Source organism: Limanda limanda, chromosome 4 (assembly GCF_963576545.1).
Source record: "Limanda limanda chromosome 4, fLimLim1.1, whole genome shotgun sequence".
Classification (NCBI taxonomy): domain Eukaryota; kingdom Metazoa; phylum Chordata; class Actinopteri; order Pleuronectiformes; family Pleuronectidae; genus Limanda; species Limanda limanda.
The window spans coordinates 22,823,533-22,846,758 of record NC_083639.1 but is presented as its reverse complement, the minus strand read 5'-3'; the positions used below and the strand labels follow the sequence as shown (position 1 = coordinate 22,846,758).

General features: G+C 41.0%; 1 protein-coding gene across 1 annotated transcript in view; it reads left to right on the top strand.

The window, feature by feature from the left end:
• LOC133000111 (copine-9-like) overlaps positions 1 to 23,226 on the top strand; it is a 179,118-nt gene that overhangs the window by 51,361 nt on the left and 104,531 nt on the right. The gene's annotated exons all lie outside the window — the stretch shown is intronic.

The window sequence follows — 23,226 nt, the reverse complement described above, 5'->3', positions numbered from 1 at the left end:
GAGAGCCACATGTGAGGGATCCCTCTCCCAGGACAGACAGAAGTGCAATAGATGTCAAGTGTAGAGGAGACATCATCAGGATAAAGGTTTTAGCAGCATTGATAAGGGTAAACATTTTGAAGGATAACAGAAGGTCAGATACTTGGAGGAGAAATACTATAAACACATATCTCACTTGTTAGAAAACAGCACAGGAACACGTGTGACACATTTTCTCAAGAGAGCATAGTAAACATCTTTAACTGCTACAACTGAATGCAACACAATCTGTCCTTAAAACAGTTTCCCAAAAAAACATCAATAGATGTTACACATTGGCTAAATGCAAATAATTCTGACTTGCAATTTGTAGGCAGTAAAGCTTGACTCAATGTCAGAAGAGCATGATAAACATACACTACTGGTAGAATCTAAAAATAAGAACAGTTATTCTCCTGACAAGAAAAGACAGTGTTTGTCTGTGCCAAAAGGGCTCTAAAATGATTGAATGCTTGATCCTTACCATTATATGTCACAGTGCAAACCAAATACCAGAGGTGTAAAAAGTACTGAAATATTGTACTCAAGTAAAAGTACCTTTCCTTTAAGTAAAAGTACCCATCTAAAAATCTACTCAAGTAAAAGTAAAAAGTAGTTCATTTATAATGTACTTTAAGTAAAAGTTACTTAGTTACTTCCAACAACTTGATGGGGGCCCGCTCCTATACAGTGCAAAAAAGGACAAGGGGTCATAAATCTAATCCAAAAACAGTTATTTTTAATTAAAAGGAGACTCTTTACAAATAAAAGTGCAATGACATTAACATGTCCAACATTAAACATTTAAAGTGTCAACACAACATTTATGAACTTTTGGGAGGACATGAACCACAAAGGCTAAAATAAAAAGTTAAAATGCCACTGTCCCACTGTATATTTACTAGAGATGAGCCGGATACTCGGCTGAAACGAGTATCCGGTACGGATAAAGCACTTTTGCCGAGTACGATTATTATACGAGTAATCGGAGTCATTATCTGTGCTCGAACTGAATGAAAATCCTCACACAGCGCCACAGCGCTCCTCCCGTCACACACGGCTCTGCTCACTCACTCACAGAACAGCTCTCTGTCTCTCAGTCACTCAGGTTCACTGCGCATCGGGACTGTTCCATAGGCTCAGTCAAGGAAGCAGAAATGATTCGTTCATTTCCCGACTGGGTCTTCGGGTACGAGTCTTTGGAAAATTTTTCACGAGACCTGCATTGGCTCAGTAGAGGAGCGCTGCAGATGCGAGGGACGTTCACTGTCTCCCGGAGAAGTGAACGCTCTGTGTTTTTAGTATGGAAAGACGTGAATTGTATTTGTTCACGGGTCATGGTGACTGGTTTTGTTGTTTTCACTTTACATTTACACTTACTTTACAGTAAAGTAAACTTCTATTAAATACAGTACAATATGACAGTTTGTATGGTTTGAAATTGTCATTTATTATCACACTGGCATTTAATTATCACGGCAAACAATAACACTGCACTAAACTTTAAGTGTTAATGTAAGGTGAAAATAGCAAGGCCAGTCTGTGTGACTTGTGAACGAATGTGGATCGCGTCTTTCTGTGCTGAGGACACAGAGTGTTCGTTTCTCCGGGAGACAGTGAACGTCCCTCGCATCTCACTCACACACACACACACACACCTGGTGTGGAAATACATTTTAAAAAAATTAAAAAATCATAAAAAATGTCAAAGTTAAAAAAGAAAGTTATGTTGAACCAGCCCACTTCCGGGTTAAATCACACCCACTTCAGGGTTAGACTACTACTTGAGATGACAGACCTACAGTATATACAGAATTATAGCATTTATAACATTGTATTGGCTGAAAACAAATGGCGAGAACTACAGTAAACGATTGGTTGCAGTATGATATTAAGCAATGAAATCATACCTGCTTCTATGATATCACTCCTCTCAGTCCAGCCAGTTTTGAACTTTGGTAGAAGGACTGCTGCTGCGATCAGCTCTGGGTCTTCCATCATCTCTCCAAAGCGCTTTTGGACACCCTGCCGAATCGCTCTGATGAGTGGCAGGCACATCTTGGAGGATGTCTCCTGCCTGCTGAGTTTTGCTTGTAACTCAAAGATCACTGGGAGAAGCCACCCCAAGTGTGTGTTGATCTCTGACTGAAGAATGTTTGAGGCCTTTACCACAGGTTTCATCACAGAGCAGTACTCGGTCAGGAAAGCAACTTCCGCTGGACACAACCTGTACAACGCAAGTCAAATACATAAAACTGTTAATACATTTCCTACAGGGAATGTTTGAAATGTGTAGCTGAGTAGAAGTACATTCTAATGATTGCATATATATGGATATATATATACACCGCGTTCCACATTATTATGCAAATTGGATTTAAGGGTCATAAACATACATTTTTTAGTTTTTTAATTAAACTCATGTATGGTATTGTGTCTCAGGGATATTTGGATGATAGAAATCAATCTCAGACACCTGTGATAATTAGTTTGCCAGGTGAGCCCAATCAAAGGAAAACTACTTAAGAAAAATATTCCACATTATTAAGCAAGCTACATGTTTCAGGCAAAATGGGGAAGAAAAAGGATCTCTCTGCTGCTGAAAAGCAGCAAATAGTACAATACCTTGGTCAAGGTATCACAACATTGGATATTTCCAAAAGAATTGCGTGTGATCATCGGACGGTGAAGAAATTTGTCACTGATTCACAGCACAAGCGGGTTCGTTCAGACAAAGGCAAAATAAGGAAGATTTCTGCCAAACAAATGCGTAAGGTTAAGAGAGCAGCCACTAAAATGCCATTGAATAGCAGCAAACAGGTGTTTGAAGCCGCTGGTGCCTCTGGAGTCTCGCGAACTTCAAGATGTAGGATGCTCAAGAGGTTTGCAAATGTCCTTAAACCTGTTATTCGGCCACCCCTTAACCAAGCTCACAAGCAAAAAAGGTTGCAGTGGGCTCAGGACTACATGAAGACTAACTTCAAAACTGTTTTGTTTACGGATGAGTGCCGTGCAACCCTTGATGGTCCTGAGGGATGGAGTAGAGGATGGTTGGTGAATGGCCACCATTTCCCAACAAGGCTGAGACGTCAACAAGGAGGTGGCGGAGTCATGTTTTGGGCCGGAATCATGGGGAGAGAGCTGGTCGGCCCCTTCAGGGTCCCTGACGGTGTGAAAATGACCCCGGCAAAGTACGTAGAGTTTCTGACTGACCACTTTCTTCCGTGGTACAAAAAGAAGAACCGTGCCTTCCGAAGCAAAATCATATTCATGCATGACAATGCATCATCTTATGCTGCAAAGAATACCTCTGGGGCATTGGCTGCTATGGGCATAAAAGGAGAGAAACTCATGGTGTGGCCCCCATCTTCCCCTGACCTTAACCCTATTGAGAACCTTTGGAGCATCATCAAGCAAAATATCTATGTGGGTGGAAGGCAGTTCACATCCAAGCAGGTCAAAGCGGAAACTATCAAAAAACTCACAAGTTCAATGGATGCAAGAATTGTGAAGGTCATATCAAAGAAGGGGCCCTATGTTAACATGTAACTTGACCTGTTAAGATGTTTTTGATTAAAATTTTTTTTGATTTCAGTAAAACTGACCTCTTAATGCTGCAAATTCAACAAATGACAATTTTTATTTCTTTACAACCTATAAAATATCTTGAAACTCTGAAACTCAGTATAATAATTTTGAACACTGCATTTTGAGTTTTTTATTTTTGAAAAAAATACTGTTATCATTGGGAGGTTTGTTCAATAAAATTTGAATTATACTCTAACAGTTGATGACTTGAACATTATACTGACTGGCTGTGCATTACTATTTAAAGAAAATCTGAGCAAAGTGTAATTTGCATAATAATGTTTATATACATACACACACAACAAAATATACTTGGAGCATCAGGCACTGTTATATATCTGTCATGAAATAGTAATGTTTGTTATAAGCATTTCATACTTTTGGAATACAAATTAAAATTCACATTTTCAGTTTAAATTCTTCAGACATTCCTGATGGCGTCCTCCCCTTTTTCTTGAATGATCCGTATGATTCTCTCCACGGCCATGTATGTTGAGTTTCTTCTGTGAAGAAAGAACATTTTTCCATTAGTATGTAAACCGATGTGGTGTTAATTTAACACACTGACATTAAAACTGATTGACATAAGGTTTTCTATTTCTACATCCATCACAATTCATAATCCTCAATTCTTGCTTACCGAGGTCCCTGAGCATGAACATGAAAGACGTGCACGTTGTAAAGCCACCACTAATCGTTATCAATATCTGATTAAACATCGTGATAAATTCCAGATAACGACATACACATTGACTTGTCCACGGTCTGACAACGATGGTGTGTGCATTCACATCGTTCCTGTTTCAGGGCATGGGAGGCAGCCAAATGATTAGCCTAATATCAGTTTATGTAGTGTAGTGTATTTTATTGCTAATGACTGATCTGCAGTTTTTAACACAATATGAGATACTGCACAAAATAATTCTAAGACCTGAAACGAATGGAAGACAGGAATGGAATTATTATTGGATGAAGGCTGTTAACAGAAGGATGGACACGAGGGGTGTGTGTAGCGTTAGACATTTCTGCAGCAGTCTATTGTTATCACAGTCACCAGAGTGGTTAGCTAGTAGCTTCTAGTAGCTAATATTCACGGGAGAAAAAGGACAGCGCACCTTCGTGTCTTTGGTCTGAACTCAAGTGACCGTTTATTCTGCGCATGTGCACAACAGCATCACAGTGCACGCACGCACAACATGTTCTAATGTGACATCACTGCATGGGCTAACTTTTGTCGACGTTAGCATACTCAGGGCGGTTGCAGGTGCTAGCCAAAATAAGGCTACTAGTGCCATGAAACGCATATTTTGCTTAATGGAGCAAAGCTCACTAAACAACTAAAACGCTGTCGGAAAGGAACAAATACTGTACTTACCAACACATGCTTGCGCAGATTTGAAGATGAGTTTTTATAAGTAGAAAGTTCTGTCTGGCGGGGCAGGCACAGCTTACACAGCATTAAATAGCTGTTTCCTCTTTTGCGTTTGAATGCCATCTGCCTGCTGAGATTAGGCCACAGGTTTTCGTCATCTTCTTTCGTCTCGACTGGCGATGTTACAGCTTGTTGGTCGTCAGCAGCTTGTTGGTCCGCAATACGATTCATCTCTCGCTCTCGTGACTCGGCACCGGCGGCTCGCATCGACTCCATCATCCACTCTACCGCATCTATCGCTGCTGCGCAGTGAGAATTGCCTGGCGCCTTGAACTTTTTTTTTTTTTTTTACTCAGTAACGGATGTAATTTCCAATGTAGCGAAGTACAATACTTCAGTCAAAATCTACTTAAGTAAAATTACCCAGTAGTACACAAAAAACTACTCAATTACAGTAACGTGAGTAAATGTAATTCGTTACTTTACACCTCTGCCAAATACATTGAAAAGAAAAAGTATTTTTGTTGCATATCCATTAAATAAATTGGAGTCTGCTTATCTAACAAGGTACTTTGATGCAAGAAGTACATTTTGGAACACATGAAACAATCGAATGAAAAGAAAATACATATGATCTAGATAAACACTGCAAAAGCATACAAGGCAGTGCAAGTGAGGTGCTAAATGCTTGTCCTTGTCTTTGGGCTTGCATTGAAAGAGCAACAGTGGTTTGTATTCCAAAAGGCAAACATCGGCCACTGTGTTGTGTCCACCTTGCCACAACATAGCAACAGCTCGCTCATAGTCTGTGTGGAGGTGAGGGGGCTGGTGGAGCGCCTTCACCTGCGCAACAGAGGATCAATCAGTACAGGTGAGAGCTGTTAGCTGATTGATCCTCAGGTTTAAAAGGCGGCAACTGAGCTGCCTCACAGAGACTCAGACACACATGTATGGGACACACTCAGGAGAGACTCCTCAAAGACTGAGCTGAAAAGCTTGAAGCCAGCAGAAAGTGCGGGCATCCTAAATTTAGTGTGGTGAAATTATGTTTGCAGTGTGTTCCTGTTAATAAAGATGCTGAAAAGCAACATTTCTGTCTGTGGCTCTGTGTGGGGAGCCCTGTGGCATGGTCATCTGCCAGAGTCAGTTTGAGAAAGTATGTGGTTGTCTGTTTTACTATCATATTAAACCATTTGTTTATGACATAAATGCAACAGATAAACATTAAATCAGGTGAAAGATCATTTCCTACTCTGCTGTGAAACACAATGATTATCTGTCTGTCACAAGAGTATTTATGTAAAAACTAAAAGCATTCCAGCGTTTCACTTTCTAAATCCATTAATTTGTTCTAAAGGGGCTTTGATTGTTATACAAAGACCGGAAGATGCTTTTCTTCATACCGTAAAGTCCTGACGTTTAGTTTTGTACATAATCCGACTTGTACAGACAACCGACACGCAGCTGAGTCCAGAGTGTTCGGGGATCGACCAGTCAACCCTGATCCACGGGTTGTCCAGCACTGATCTAAAGCAAATTAACTTTGCAAAAGAAAATACCCTTGTTTCATACCCAATATCTCATATATAAAGAAATTGTAACCTACTGGTCTTGTAAATCTAAAACTGGACATTCAAATCAAAACCTAAAACATGAAATACTTAAAAATGTAAGTCTTTACTATAAGTATGTTGCCAAAACTGACCCATTTTGAGATTATAAAAATTCTTGAATTCAAGATCACTACCATATTGATATCTGACCAACTGGCTCGCTTTTCTATATTGTTTTAGTGCTCAAAAATATATAAAAGGTAAAATAATAATACTCACCCCAAACTCTCGTTGAGGTGCACACACAGCCCCTCGAGAACGTCGTCCCGTCGGGGGAGGGAGTTCCAGAGCCTGGGTGCTGAGCAGCTGAAGGCTCGGGCACCCATGGTACTGAGGCGTGACGTGGGGATGGTTAGCAGTCCAGAAGAGGATGAGCAGAGGGTGCGGGAGGGAGTGTATTCCTGAACGAGGTCGTAGAGGTAAGTGGGGGCTAGATTGTGGAGAGCTTTATAGGTGAGGAGAAGGTTTTTGTAGTCAATGCGGTGTTGTACAGAGAGCCAGTGAAGTTGGATAGGTACAGGAGTGATGTGATCCGATGATTTGGTACAGGTGATGATCCGGGCAGCCGAGTTCTGAATGATTTGCAGTCTGTTGATGAGTTTGGTGGGGAGTCCGGTGAGGAGGGCATTGCAGTAGTCGATGCGGGATGTGACAAATGAGTGGACCAGGATTTCGGTGCTGGACTGGGTCAGTGATGGGCGGAGTCTGGAGATGTTGCCGAGGCTTTTGACTTGAGGGGAGAAGGGTACAGGGAATCCGTCGACGATGACGGGTGGAGCAGGGGTGTGTTGGGATTTGGTGATGGTGGATTTGGAGCCGATGAGCAGGGCCTCAGTTTTATTGCCGTTTAGCTTTAGGAAGTTCCTGCTCATCCAGCTCCGGATGTCATCAAGGCAGGTGATGAGGGAGGTAGGAGGGATGGCAGCAGTCGGTTAAGAGGGGATGTAGACCTGTGTCTCATATATATATATATGTATACTGATTTAAAATCCTGGGTCAACAGTATCAGTTGAGAACTATATTGGTGTGTCACCTACTACTTCATGTCTCCTATATGCAAATGTCTTTTCCATTTTCATCATCACCACCTTCCTGTTACTCCTATTTTTAACATCTTAAAGAAGTTTCACTCTCAGACTCTCAAGGCTCACGTCAGATTCTCCAATAGGATAAGATTGGCAGTAGTTTACTGCCTTGGTTATTTGATTCCAGAAACAGCACTTGAGTTGCCCTCTGGTTTCTGCTTGAGAGAGTTTACCATCACCTCAGGACACCCCAGCTTTCTCAAGTGAGTGTGGCAGATTGCCAGTTTGTCAAGGAGGGTGGAGTGGGATATGGTGTCAAAAGCCGCGCTCAGGTCGAAGGAAGAGGATGGATAATAGTCCGGAGTCAGCTGCCATCAGGAGGTCATTTGTGATTTAGAGGAGGGCTGTTTCTGTGCTGTGGTGGGGGCGAAAGCCCGATTGGAACTGTTCGTAGAGGTTATTGTTGGAGAGATGAGCATGGACCTGTGATGCCACTTCCTTTTCCAGGATTTTTGAGAGAAATGGCAGTTTGGAGATGGTACGAAGGTCATTGAAGTTGTTGGGGTTTGAACCAGGTTTTTTCAGCGTCGTCACTGCAGCAGATTTAAGAGAAGATGGGACAGAACCAGAGGTCATGGAAGAGTGGATAATGGCAGTTATCAGGGGCAGTAGAGAGGGGAGGCAGGCTATAACCAGGGAGGATGGCAGGGGGTCAAGTTGGCAGGTGGATGATTTGGATTTCCGGATGGCATCCGATAACTCGGCGGCAGAGGGGAGTTGGAAGCATGAAAGTGGTACAGGAAGGGGGGAATGGAGAACTAGAGGGGGTGGACAGTTAGACATGTGAGGGGTCAGTTGCTGGTGGATAGTAGCTATTTTTGTGTTGAAAAATTACATCAGGGCGTTACAGTGGTCAGTGGAGTAGAAGTGTGGGGGAAGGAAATCGGGGGGGCGCAGTGTGTTGTTGACCACTGAGAACAGGGCCCTAGTGTTCCCAGCACCAGCAGTGATTTTATCTGTAAAGTGTTGGGATTTGGCTGAGGAGAGGGCGTCTTTGTATTTGATGATGTGGGCATGATACATCTGTTTGTGGATAGTGAGTCCAGATCTTCTGGAAAGCCGCTCCAGCTGACGTCCTTTGGCTTTCAGCTGACGTAGGTGTGAGGAGAACCAAGGGGCAGGGTGGGTGAATGAGATATTACAACATGGTCTATCACTACACTGGCGATTGTTTCATTCTTACCTGCCAACCAGGCAAAGCCGGTTGGTTATGTTCTCCATTTCATCAAAGGAGATCTTCCCAGATGCTAGAGAGAGGGGCTGCAGGTGGAAGAGACAGTTTTCCTCTGAAAAGTCAAACCACTTCTCGATATAACTAATGGCATGGTTTAAGAAGGCTGTAAATTCCTGCCTGGCAACATCAGCATCAGATATTGAGAGACGCTGGAGCTTTTGTATGGTTAGCTACCCATAGAACCCATCATCTCTTCTCCAGCTTTTTCACCACCTCTTCAAACAGGGACAGGACATTATTACAGAAGAGGAGGTAAACTTCGACAATGTCTGCCTCTTCCAACAGCATCTTCTGTCAACCTCAGCAAATCTTTCAGGCGCTTTGGACATTCTTCACCAATGCTGATGAGGTAAGACTTCAGCGGGACCCAGTTCTGCAGCAGGCGGGTGATTGGAGGGTTGAGTAACGCCGGGTTCACACCGGATGCTAATCCCTAGCGCGCCGGCGCTTGGCTGATCACACCGGACGCTGAAGCGCCGGGCAGCGCTTATATCACCCGTTGACCCAGTAGTATAAAATCTTCAAGAACTTCTCCGCTGTTTGCTCCGTTCAATGTCGGGTGTCGAGGGTAAATTACGTATTCTCCACTCAAGCCTATGGGGAGAGTACGTAGACACCCCCCCCCCCCCCCCCTCTCTTTTTATCTTTATGACTGCTTGTGTGGCTGTAGTGGGGGCAGAGGGGGACATTTAATAATGTGATTGGTAAAATTGGTACAATTAATACGCCAGGACAACAGAAGGGGAATACAAACTATAGGATGCATATTTTATCATTTATATCATATAAAATGTCATCAATATTGTTTAAAATAATTTTTCCCTGTGTTTCCCGGAGCGATACGCTCGTGTCAAGAGCAAAACATAGACTCAACGCCGAAACGATCGCTGCACGCAGGGGCTTCAGCGTCCGGTGTGAGCCCGGTGTAACAGCCATCTTGTCACCACATGGTGCAGGACTTCATGGAACTCAACTTTACAGAGTTCACAAAACTCCTTTAGGGACCCTATCCTCTTGGCAGAGTTGGAAAAGAAACTACATATCTTGAGGACAATTTTTCCCGGAACAACTGAGGGCTTGTCCAGGGCCTTTTTCACTGTGTTATGGACAATATGTGCATGGCAGTTGCCACGAAGGATCTCACTGTTGGCCTCTCAATTTTGTAAAGACTGAGTTGTGGCTGCCATAATTGACATTTGCGTTGTCAGCACTGAATGCAGAAAAATGATCTAGGGATAGACTCACTTTTCCAGAGAGTATTTTTTCCAGTAGTCCTCCCACAGGACATCTTCTTGGAAATGCTGGAGTCATTCAGTGTTCTGAGACTCGGCTTCAGAGCACATTCAGCTGAGTTATAGCTTAAACCATGCTTTACAGCAGGGGTCTCAAACTCAAATTACCTGGGGGCCGCTGGAGGCAGTATCTGGGTGAGGCTGGGCCGCATCAGGTATTCCACAAAAAAAAAAACTTTGCTAAAAAAATCTAAACTTCTCTAATGTCATTACTAACAGTTATTTAACTTCAATGGGTTCTTCTGAACATGAATAGAATATTGAAGAACACGAACAGTTCTTGTAAACATGGCTTCTCTCAGTAAGCCTGGACCTGTACCTGGACTTATTGAAGTTCAAGGTGGAGAAGAGCTTTTCACACAAATATGTGCTCCAAAAAAGGCACATGGTCCGCTTGAACATTCGGGAAAGCTCAAGGAAGCTGGGGTTCAATTCTCACAAAAATTGCCCCAGCTTGTCTTCCTTTCCACTCACCTCCCTGAACTTGGCTTTGAGGTCAGAGTTGCACTGCAGGCCAATGAGCTCCATTTGAAGCACAGGAGGGGCATCTTGCACATCAAAGGAGAAGGGATCCGCAAAATTTTTGTAAAAGTCGCTCTGTGCGTCTTGAAGTCTGCAAATCTATGATCAAATTCCTCCTGTAGCCTCACATTTTTCTATACATTTTTGTGCTTACTTTGTGCCGGCGTGTTGGCTTGCCTGCGTTCTGGGACTTATTTGAGCAGATCCGGTACCTCTCGTATCGAAAAAAATATGAACATTAAAAAAAGTTTTTTAAGAAATGATTAAAATAAAATATAACAATATAATGTAATCACTAGAAAATTACGGAGCCCCTGTTGACATCGGTGGATGAATTACTAATTTGTGGCCACGCAATAACAAGATAATCGAATAAATTATATATAAAGCTTTCTTAACAGCATCACAATTTCATAAAATAATAACAAATGCAGACTTCTAAGATTAACCAAAATAACTAGCACATCGTCATGTACAGTCCGTGGCTCGGTGCGTAAATGTCACCACCAGAGGATGAGGGAATTTAAATCATTAAAATTCATCCACACATATCAGGTGTAAATAATAATGTAAAACAGCCCAGACTGTAAAATGTAGATATTAGCTCAATGACGTGTTATAAACTGCTGCGGTTTAGAATAATCTGTCTGTGTAAAGAAGCTCCCAAAACCTCACAGCGCAGCGTGTGCGTAAAGGAGCCGTGGTGTCCCTTGAATTTGCCTTCAATTTAACAAATTGTGTGTGTGTGTGTGTGTGTATGTGTGTGTGTTCCGTTCCGCTGGACACAGAAGTCGCCTTTGCTCAAGACGCCACTTTATTAATCACTGACATAAAGACTGATACCGTCACTGCAGTATAGCCTAAATAAGTCCCACTGCATTGTAAGTGGCATGTGTGCGCTGTTTTAAGCGGCGTTTTATGTGCGTTCCGGGACCTGTGCTCGTCGTACCTGCGCTGTGATATGTACTTAGCGTTCCGGCACCTTGTGATTTATAAATGAAGCACTGGATACATCATGACCTGTGCGAAAGAGGGCAGAAAAATATGAATTTCACCCTCCTGCACCGCACATCCAAAGCCACTCTTTTCTCTCCCGGCTCTCTCTCTCACTCACTCTCACACGTACACACACACACACGACCCCGCCCCCCATGTCACTCACTTGCATGCTGCGTTCACTGGTCAGGCACACAGTAGGAAACCAGAACATCATAACATTGTCCCACACAGCAGCTAACAGCGGAGCTGCTACAATGTTTGTGCGGGCCGCACTAACATTAAACTTTCATATTAAGGTGGGGGCCACAAAATATCGTCCCTGTATATACATATACATATTGTACTTGTCCATACAATCAGTGTTAATTTTGTTGACGAAAATTTTCGTCAGTCATCGTCAATGACCTTTTTTTCCTGACTAAAACGAGACGATAACTAAATAAAAAATGATTTACGACGACTAAGACGATGACGAGGTGTATTGACATATTTGTCAACGAATAAAAACGAGGCGAAAATGTCTGCCAGGGACTAGATCCAATCGGAACACATTTTGTTAGGAAGAGCCGGGAGGAGTTGGTAAGAGAACCAATCAGAGACGTGGTCAGGAAGTTACGTGAACACGTAATTTGCGTTTGAGACTTGCCCGGGCATGCTCTGCACCTGAAAAAGACAGCATGTCAACGCCGGGGAGAAAGAGGAGAGAGGACATATGGGAGAATTTTATATTTGACGTGAAGGATAACTAGACTCAGTGTACGAAATGCAGCGCGAGGATTACGGGGAAAAACACAACAAACTTAAAGCGACATTTACAGTCGAATCACCCCGAAATCCACACACAGGTAAGCATTTTCCACAACATACAACTCACTCGACGTTATCCCGTTTATTACACGGCTTACTAGTGAAATATAAAATTTGAGACATGATTTTCATCAAATTACGACTTGTATCAGTGATTTTTCCGCTGTTTTGCTACCCCTGTTTAGTGAGTGTGTGTGGCTGGCTGCGTTGTGTTTCACTGCTAACTTCCAAGCAGCCAGCCTATTGCTATAGCTTGTTGATGTTTAGCGCTACATTTAGCAACAACAGTCGCTGCAGCTTCTACTGAGAGCGAGTCAGACGTAACGCACGTGAGACACACCGACTGACTTTAATATAGCCGTGAATATAAGCTACAAACATAACACACCACTGTCCTGCAAAGCTAAAGGTACCTACTGATTAAAGGTGCATAAGAAATGTTGGTGTAACAAGAAACATTTTAACTCTTCCTTTTCTTCTTCTTCATCATAGCTACAGAAGACCTCAGATGGACCACAGAGTGCAAAGAGACTTAAACTGTCCAAAAAAGCTAGCTAGCTAGCTTAGTGTTAACAGTCTTGCAGCCATGTCAATAGAAAGTGACATACTAGGTGGACTGAGTCACAACAGACTGATAGACCGATTTGCCACACTTAAAAACAGAAGGCATTCTTTGACGCTTCCTCCCACTATATATAGTCATTAACCTGTGCTTCCAAACCACCCCCTTTTCCCTGTCAATGTCCCAATGACCTCACTTCCTCAGAACGGGAATGGAATGCAATGAACATTCATGTTTTCTTAATGGTATGACTATGGCCATGAAACATGATTAAATTTTCTAAAATCTCCTGTGCATTGGATTCTATTTTTGAAATAATTTGAATGTATTTTTACTGATTGTGTATCTTAATCCCTTCTGCTCATAATACAACAAGTAAACAACTCAGAAGTTGACACTGGCAGGTCCATTCTCCATCCATTGTGTGTGGTCCCTTTAAGAATTAGGATTTGGAAGTGACGCGGATATGAAAACAAGTATATCCGTCTTTCCTTTACAAGCAGGAAAATTATTTCTCTCTATTTGAGAAAAGTTCATATTTGTGTTGTCAAATTTCACAATGACCCTGAAATTCTGTCTCTTCTGTTATCTTATACTAAATGAATGCAAGCAAAGATACATAGAAAAATCACACTCTGTCTGATTGAACCAATCTATGAACTGTCTGAAACAATGGATATCCTCAGCCCCAAATGAGCCCAAAAAAAATTGGCGAAACAATTAAAGGCTTACAATGTACTAGAGACTAGATCTCTGCTAATCCTTGGCTGAAAATGGGTCATTAGATACTCTTAAGGCATATTATTCACAAAATACTGCATATGTCAGATTTTGTGTTCATAAAAACTGTTGTCTAAGAGAACCTTTACATGTCAAAATCATTAGGTTTAGGCTGAAACATGTTGTCACTGCCATCACAACAGACAGACATATCAACTACTCCTGTGACACTAAATATTAGGGATGAGCGAGTACAGCATTATCTGTATCTGTTAACCATATGAATTATCCGTATCCGTATCCGTACTCGGAGTGGGCGGGGCCTGATTTAACCCGGAAGTGGGCTGGTTCAACATAACTTTCTTTATTAACTTTTTAATTTTTTTATGATTTTTTTTATTTTTATTTTTTTTAAATTTATTTCCACACCAGGTGTGTGTGTGTGTGTGTGAGTGAGATGTAGCGAGGGACGTTCACTGTCTCCCGGAGAAATTAACACTCTGTGTTTTAAGTATAGAAAGACGTGAATTATATTCGTTCACAAGTCATACAGACTGGTTTTGTTATTTTCACTTTACATTAACACTTAAATTTTAGTGCAGTGTAATTGTTTGCCGTGATAATTAAATGCCAGTGTGATAATAAATGACAATTTCAAACCATACAAACTGTCATGTTGTACTGTATTTAATAGAGGTTTACTTTACTGTAAAGTAAGTGTAAATGTAAAGTGAAAATAACAAAACCAGTCATGACTTGTGAACAAATATAATTCACGTCTTTCTATACTAAAAACACAGAGTGTTCATTTCTCCGGGAGACAGTGAACGTCCCTCGCATCTCCAGCGCTCCTCTACTGAGCCATTGCAGGTCTCGTGAAAATTTTTCCAAAGACTCATACCCGAAGACCCAGTCGGGAAATGAACGAATAATTTCTGCTTCCTTGACTGAGCCTATGGAACAGTCCCGATGCGCAGTGAACCTGAGTGACTGAGAGACAGAGAGCTGTTCTGTGAGTGAGCAGAGCCGTGTGTGACGGGAGGAGCGCTGTGACGCTGTGTGAGGATTTTCGTTCAGTCCGAGCACAGATAATGACTCCGATTACTCGTATTATACTCGTAATCGGCAAAAGTGCTTTATCCGTACCGGATACTCGTTTCAGCCGAGTATCCGGCTCATCTCTACTAAATATCACAATTACCATTTATATTAACAGTAGTCAACCCTGGTTTTCAAAGTGAGAGGTATGCTGTGGCTTGTAATAAATTTGTGGTATGTTTTTATTTTTAATTGGAGATTTGATTGAAGAAATGAGATTAGGAAACACAATAAATCAGCAAACTGCCAAATAAACTGCTAAAGAAAACCTTTAAAATGCGTTTGTTCCCAGCAAAAAGCAAAACTTTTAAAATGGCCCATGCTTAAGGTCTAAGGATGAAGCAATACATCCAGCAATGATCAGTAAAGATCATTGTGTTTGCAGTCCATGAGAATATAATAAAAAAGAAGCTCTTCTCTGAAGCCGCAGCAGCCAAATATAGGAATTCATAAATTGGAAAACCCTCCGAGACGCTTTGGGAGGTCGGCCCTGAAACACAGTGTCTGTGTAAACATACAGAAAACCTCATACGTCTCTCTCTCCTCTCTCTTTCTCGGTGTCTCGCATTCTGTCTTGCAGTAATTTGTGCTTTCTGCCATCACAGAAAATCAATCTCAGCTCAGTGAGCCTCAATCAGTCTCACACTGAGAGAAAGTAGAATACACACACACACACTCAGACACAGACCCACAAACAGGAAAGTGGTGGTCGATGCACTCATAGAGCAGTATGGATCAGTTTGCAGGTAAATGGCTCTGCTGTGTGTCACTGCAACCAAAGCTGTCTGAAATGCTGGTGTCACAAACAAATGGACTGACTGGTCTCAGAACTGATACAATGCAGTTTTTTTACGTAGGAAACCATGACATCTGACCTAATCGATGAATCTTTTGTTTCAAACCCCAATAGTTTTACTTAATGTTGATATAAGAAGGAGCAGTTACTTGTTCTGTGGCAGTCAGTAATCACTCCATGAGAAACTGTGAACATGAGGACACCAGTGGGCACCCGTTTGTTTACTATTTTTCTCTTTTAGAGTGTTTCTGCTCCTGAAAAAAAAATGTGAAAGAAAAGTGCTCATGGTGTAGCATCAGAAAAAGTAGTTTCCATTTATATTAATTTGAGTATTGAATTTGAAAACCAATTTACTCTGAGCGTTTATCTTTATAATCTGTCTTGCACATTCTCTTTTCATCCCAAAATGAGACTATTCTGAAATAATAATAATAATAATAATAACACACATAATCAGCATGAAATAATTAACTGGAAATATTGAGTGTAAATATAATACAAAAATCCATCCATCTTCTAGCTGTTGTGTCAAAAAGCTGTTTTCGTAGTAAAACAATTACAAGTATAAGTAAATTGTATACATACATTTTATAAGCATCTTAACTAAAAAATAATTGAGAACAGAATTAATATGGCATTATTTTCTTATATGTACGTTATAAACATTAACATTGTTTTGCAACAAACTCACTGTTATAGTCTAATTGAAAGGAAGGCGTGTGTGTCGAAGTGAGAAAGTTGTCTTAAACTCGGCACATACACACCCAAGAGGGAGAGAGAGAGATTGCCAATGGCCAAAATGCATCCTAGAAACATCAGAAAACCTGATATAAAATGTGCAACAAACTATGTAGCAATAGTTAATAGGAAATCTAAATCGTTCCTGCATCAAGAGCAGGACTTATAATTTCAGAACTTAATGATGCAACAAAATTGTATTCTGATCGTTAAGTACCCATCCTAATAATAGACACGTGAACATTTTATCTCAGATCAGTCAACAACATCGAAATTGGTAGTGCTGCATAACTGCACAATCCTCATTGGACGTCAACCTAACCTACTAACCCAGCTGAGTTATGCAAGCCAGTCACTGAGAGTAAATATGTAACAACAACATATTTCAATTTTTTTTAAACGAAGAGTTTTAATGTGTAAAGCTTTAAAGCAAGAGTCACAAAGTACAGCTGGTGCAGCTACAGGTTAAAATTTTCAGTCAAACGATTAATGTCTTTGATAAGTAGCCCTGTAGTATAAATAAGTAGTATAATAATTATTATTTGCTCCAGCATTCTCATTATTCTTGTTGCTCTTTTTTCAGATATTAGTTTTCTAGTCTGCATCCAGTTTTTTTTTTTAATAATGCTTTATAATTAACAGCTTGACTGATCTGGTTTCTGCTCATAGAGTGAACACTTTATCAAAACTACACTATAATATTAATATACTTCTTCCTTCAGATTCTGGGAAAATGTTAGGTTGGTTGCTTGGAGCACTGGGAAAGTTATGCTATCAAAGATTAAGAAACTGTGCAGGATAAACTCTCAAGCCTCCATCACAGCAAAGACACCACAATTGGAAAATCATAAAAAAGCCTTTTACTTCAGGGAGAAGATATAAGGAGCATCCTCAACTTATTTTTCCTCACTGACTATCTCAGCAGTGAGCCAAAGCTTTTCTTCTCTTGCTATGAAATACCAGGGTCTTTTCTGAGGCACATGGTTTGGCTGTAAATGTGTTTTCCACTGCTCTTTATTTTTATAAATCCGAGCTGATTTGAGAGCAGGGGCTCCGTCTTTGAGCCTGCGTTGCCAGGTTGGAGTGCAGCCACAGTTGGACATCTTCCATATGCTTCCAGGTCCCACTCAGCTGCCCACTCCCCACTGTGTCTTCAACAGTACTGTATATACCCTTCTGTCAGCAGCCTCCCTGCGACACGTGTATTGTCACAATCTTGTAGTGCGTGGGCTGTTTGAACACACTGGCAGAGAAGGCTCGAGGCACTTTTTGATGCAATTAGCGGAAATCAAATTCTCACACTAAGGGGAGAGGAAAATATAATTTAAGCTTTGCCAGAGAAAATATCTAGAATTTGGACGAACGACAGAAACAAAATTGAGAGAGAAAAACATAATATACAAAAGGAGAAGACATCTACATCAACAGAACTTTTTGAGAGATGCCTTCTGTTGGTGTATGTTAGAGAGTCAAGAAGGCAAATAAAGATCTGTTATATAAAATAATCTCCTACTCCATCTGTCAAAAAATAACCTGAACAACCTGTCTTATTTTAGATATATCTACTTATTAGTCTGTGGGAGCAGCACTTGCATAGGATCTTCTCAAAAACTGACAACTTCAAACTTAAGAAGTTTGTGAGTGTTAATCTTGCATCTTCCCCTTGACATAAAGCAAAAAAAAGATAAATTGAAACCTAAGCTGAATATACGTAAGAAATTAGTGGTTGTAAAATACAAACTCAGATTGTTTTTAATGTGTATAAATAGTAATCTCCTATGCTACAGGTTAATGGGAAAAGTACAGAGGTGGCCTGAGGCATAAACATCCGCAGCTGCTTAGGGCCTCAAACCCACCAGGGGCCCCCAGGTAAACTGAAAAATAAACTATACTCTCCTTGGGTTTGTTCATTTGTCATAATTTAAATATTCAAAGCTCCACTTATCAGTATTTAGATAATAACAGGATATCAAATGACCCTGCTGAACCCAGAGAGAACCACCGCTCTGAGAATTTGAATTCCTAAATAATTTGGCATGGCAATATACACTTTCTTTTTAAACCTTTAAAACTCTGAGTTTTAAAAGTTGAGCTTGTTGTTTCTAAGACTAAGAGTCAACATAATCATATTTTATATTGGGTTAATGGCCTACTAACAAAAGTATAACTTTGACCATGTAAAATGAACACATGCAGCAATAAGTATGAATGTAATGTGTAAAGACTGCTGCTATGATGCATTTTAGCTTCTTTTAGCTCATGGTTTTTAATGATTACACTCATAAAACTTCTTCACATGTTCGCTATCATGTTTAAGGGTATCCTGTGTGGTCATCTTGTATTTGCAGGGTTCGAGAACTCAGCCCCCCGATTGTTATGTGTGATTTTTAAATGGTAATGTTTGTCAGTTTGTTGTTTTGTGAAGTTGGAGAGGGAAGTGTTAGCAGATCCTGCTCAGGGCTTCCAAAAGTCTTGCTCCAGCTCTGAAAATTATTTTTTGTCGTTCTGTAACATGTTACTGATTTAAGTGAGTAAAGTTTTTTCATTAGTTCATTTCTGACAGATCCTTGTCTACCACTACAACATGTTCCCCCAGGAGGTCACACAGCCATGCTAACCTACTTTTTGGACAACTTCTGGTGAATAAAAATAATAATGATCCTCTCCCCATTTCAGCTTTCTGTCCACATTGTGGCTGTGACATGAATTTGTGAATCTCTGATCCATTGGGACAGACTAACTCTCCCCCTGTCCTCCTATGTCTTTGTCAAATATCTTGTAGACACTTCATTACAGATGCAGCAGACTCAAAAAGAGAGGAAAGCTTTCCTGATTGTCTCAGAGCTTTTAGGCTGTTTTTTTGCTTTCACTATGACACACACACATAGCACGCACGCAGAAATCTGTGTCAACATTTAGCTAAAACATTTACTTTAGGCTACTCTATGGTAAATCTTATCCATGATTAGAGTTTGCTACCATATGAAACTTTGTATGAAGTGCACATTAATGTATCACCGTTTAAGGTAAAAACTTTACTGTACCATCTCTTCAAATCAGAGGATTCTCTGTTTTATATCACTGAACGGAAAATATGTGGGTTCGGGGTCACGTTGGACTCTGTCAACTAAAATCAGTGATATCATTGACATATTAATCATTAACGAAAGTTATTGTTAGTTGCAGCCCTCGTGTATTAGTACAAAACTTAACTGCTCGAACTGTTGAACACTCGCTCCACAGCTTAACAGTACTCCAAGCATATTTTTGCAAATATTAAAACAAATGAGAAGGGATTAAAATATTTAAGGTTAGAAAAAATGAAATAAGAGAATAAAGGTGGAATTGATGACATCAAATGAGAAACTTGGATGAACAAAATAAGAAACGTGGAGATGAGTGGAGAAGAAATAAATTGAGATTAAATGAGTTCAGTAAGACAACTCACGTTCAAACATTTATTGAAGTTTTATAACCGGTTTAGTGTTTGGCGTCTAGGCTCCAACTTAATCACTCCCCTATATGATTACAGAGGAATGATGGGATTGATTAGCAATTACTTGTAACCCCCCAAAACTGCATGAATTCAGAGCCTGACTTATGGATCGGTATCTGCTGTGTGTGCACCATTAGCCTGCCGCGGCATTTCCATTCACAGTAGTCGCATTGGCCGGCAAGAGAGTATACTACCTAATGGAACTGTTATGTGTGCCATACCCCGCCGCAGTCTGGCCAGTCTCTGTAGGCGCATTGGCCTGCGGGAGAACATACACCATTCGCCACCCCGGTGTGGCCATTTGCCCTACTTCTGTGCAAAGAGAATGACTCTACATGAACAACAAAAAATTTACCAACCTGAGTACGTAATATTTGTATTTATTTGAGTGATATATAAAAGGGCAAGTTAATAAAGAAATGATAGCCGAGTAAGTGATGAGGCTCTCCACGAGTGCAGGTAAACTTGTTCTAAAGTTCCGAGGTGACGCTGAACAAGGCCGCGGCTAGCTTTCAAAATAGGATAATTGATTTTAGTAACTAAGAAAAATACCTGAAATCAACTATTGATTTCGTAGCAGACGTCATGGCCTGTCAGAGATTTATTCTTCTGATATATGAAGATTTGCTTATATGTATATCTGCGTATACATTGTTAAGGGCCAGGCTTGGACACAGAGGCAGAGGCTGAGACAGGATTAAAGTCACTGAATTTTATTGGAAAAGTCCAATGACTTAAGCAGGCAGGTAAGCAGGTAAGCAGGCAGGCAGGACTCTGGAGCTGGAGTCGGGGCTGTAATCCAGCTGCTGGTCCTGAGCAGGAAGAGAGGCAAGGTTAGCATACGGGATCAACAGGATGTTTACAGAATCTAAATAGTTATGATAGCAGCAGCTATAACTAACTTGAACTGAGTCTATAGTCCGGCGCAGACTGAGAGCAGTAGTGGAGCTTATAAAGGCAGCTGGTCAATCAAGGGCCCAACTCCAGCACACCAGGTTCACATCAGTAATCAGTCACGCCACCTACACACCAACAGAGAGATAGAGAGAGGGAGAAAGAGAGAGCCTAATAGGCAGGTGAGGAGGAGGGCATGACATACATATTACATTACATGTCATTTGACTCTTTTATCCAAAGCGATTTACAATTAGTGCATTCAACATCTCTGAGGGGCCAATCCAACGTGGTTCCCTTTTTGAACCCATACGATTAATATGGCGCTGATTCTTGATATAAACGTTGAAGCATGTTGTGAATTAGTGAAGTTGCATGTTGTAGCTGAATACCCCTCACCTCACTCTCTACTTCCAAACATGAAAGAGAACCTGTGGTTGCCTTCAGCTTTCATAAAATCTCAAAAGATGTTTAATTTGTCCAGTCTGAGTTACTGTAAAAAAAAAATATGGCAGCCTCCGTAGAGAGGACCCGCTCCCAATGTAAATATAAAGTACTTAAATATAAATGGTAAAGAAAACAACAAATTAGATCAAACACACTAGTGAAAACATCACTAGGACTATTTATATTCAATTTCCCTTTCACTGTAATCTTACACACTGAACCTTTATATGCCCCTGACGGCTATCAGTGTGAACAGTGCACTATATGAATGTGTGTATAAAGGTGTTATTGTGACTTGAACTGCTATGTGCTGTTTTTCAAGGTGTAGCTGTATAATGTCTCGTTGACCTAATTTGAGACAGGGGGACAAACGGTAGTAATCCATCTACATGTTACTGCTGTGCAGTGTCACCGTCTACAGCAGTGGTTCTCAAACTTTTGATGTCATGCCCCCCTTGTGAGCGAGAACATTTTTCATGCCCCTGCCCTAACAAAATTATGACAAAATAGGCCAAGTTTAACTTGTGTATTTTAAATAACATCAAATGAACATTAACTTCACATCACTTTCAGGAATTTCTGATAAGCAATTAAAACAACTTTTTGTGACATTTGTCACTACTTTGCTACATCAGTCTGTGTGCTTTTTTACAAAAAATAGTGCAATAACTTTGCCAAGTTTAACTTGTGTACTTAAATCACACATGAACATTAACTTCACATCACTATCAGGAATTTTTGATAAGCAATTAAAACAACTTTTTGTAACATTTGTCACTACATTCCTCCATCAGTCTGTACTATTTCTAAAATAGAGAAAAAATAAATTAAATTATAATCACTTATTTTCAAAGATGATAAGTTCAACCAAAAATAACACAAGCATAAACTTGGCAAGAAAGATGGGCAAGTCACTATGTGAGAAATGAAGTCTTCTCAACTGTATTAGTGGCTGCAAAACGGGGTTGCAGGCTTGATAATGCCACTCTTAAGTCATTTTCAATATTGAGCCTAGATCTGTACTTTGATTTCAGTGAGGCAACAGCAGAAAAGCCCATCTCACAGAGATAGGATATGGCAAAGGGAAGCAGAATCCTCACAGCCCTCTGCCCTGTCAGTGGATTCTCCCTCTCCGCGCCAATCCAGAATTCACTCCGTGTCTGTGCTTTAAACCTCAGCCTCAGGGTAAAGTCAGATGTCATCTCAATGAACTGGTCCTCTTCAGTAGAGCTGAAATCAGCAGGTGGTGATGCATCGAATGGATCTCTTGCCCAGTCGTACTGAGCACTGTTGTTTGGGAAGTACTTTTTAAAGAATCCTCTCAGGGAAGAAATGTGCTCCCTAATCACTGTGGTGGCTCCAGTATCACTGGTGTCAGCAAACTCACTCAGATTCTCAAAGGAATCAGTATTTCCTGCCCCACATCTCAAGCTTTCGGGTGAATGCACTGATCTTGTCAGCCAGGTGTGGAAGGTGCTTGTCTCTGCCTTGAGGCTGAAGATTTTATTCATTCAGCTTTACAAATACATCGCTGAGGTAGGCCAGTTTCATCAGAATTAGTTAATCACTGAACTGGCTTGCAAGTTCATGTGTCCTCTCCTCAAACAAAAACACCTGAATTTACTCTCTGAGCTCAAAGACTTGGGATAACGCTTAACCTCGCGAGAGCCACCGCGCTTCGCTGTGAAACAGCACTGCTGAGGTGTTGAGCGCCCATCTCCTCACAAAGTGCAGAGAACAGCCGCGGTTTCAGTGGTCGTTTTTATGAAATTAACGACGTTAACAACATCAGACAGAACCTTGTTAAGTTCAGGACTAAGCTGCTTTGACGCTGGAGCTTCTCTGTGTATAACACCGTGTGTCCATTCCGCATTTGGCGAGACCTGCTTGATCAGTGCCTGCAATCCCCTCCTTTTCCCTGCCATGGTCTGTGCTCCATCCTTGC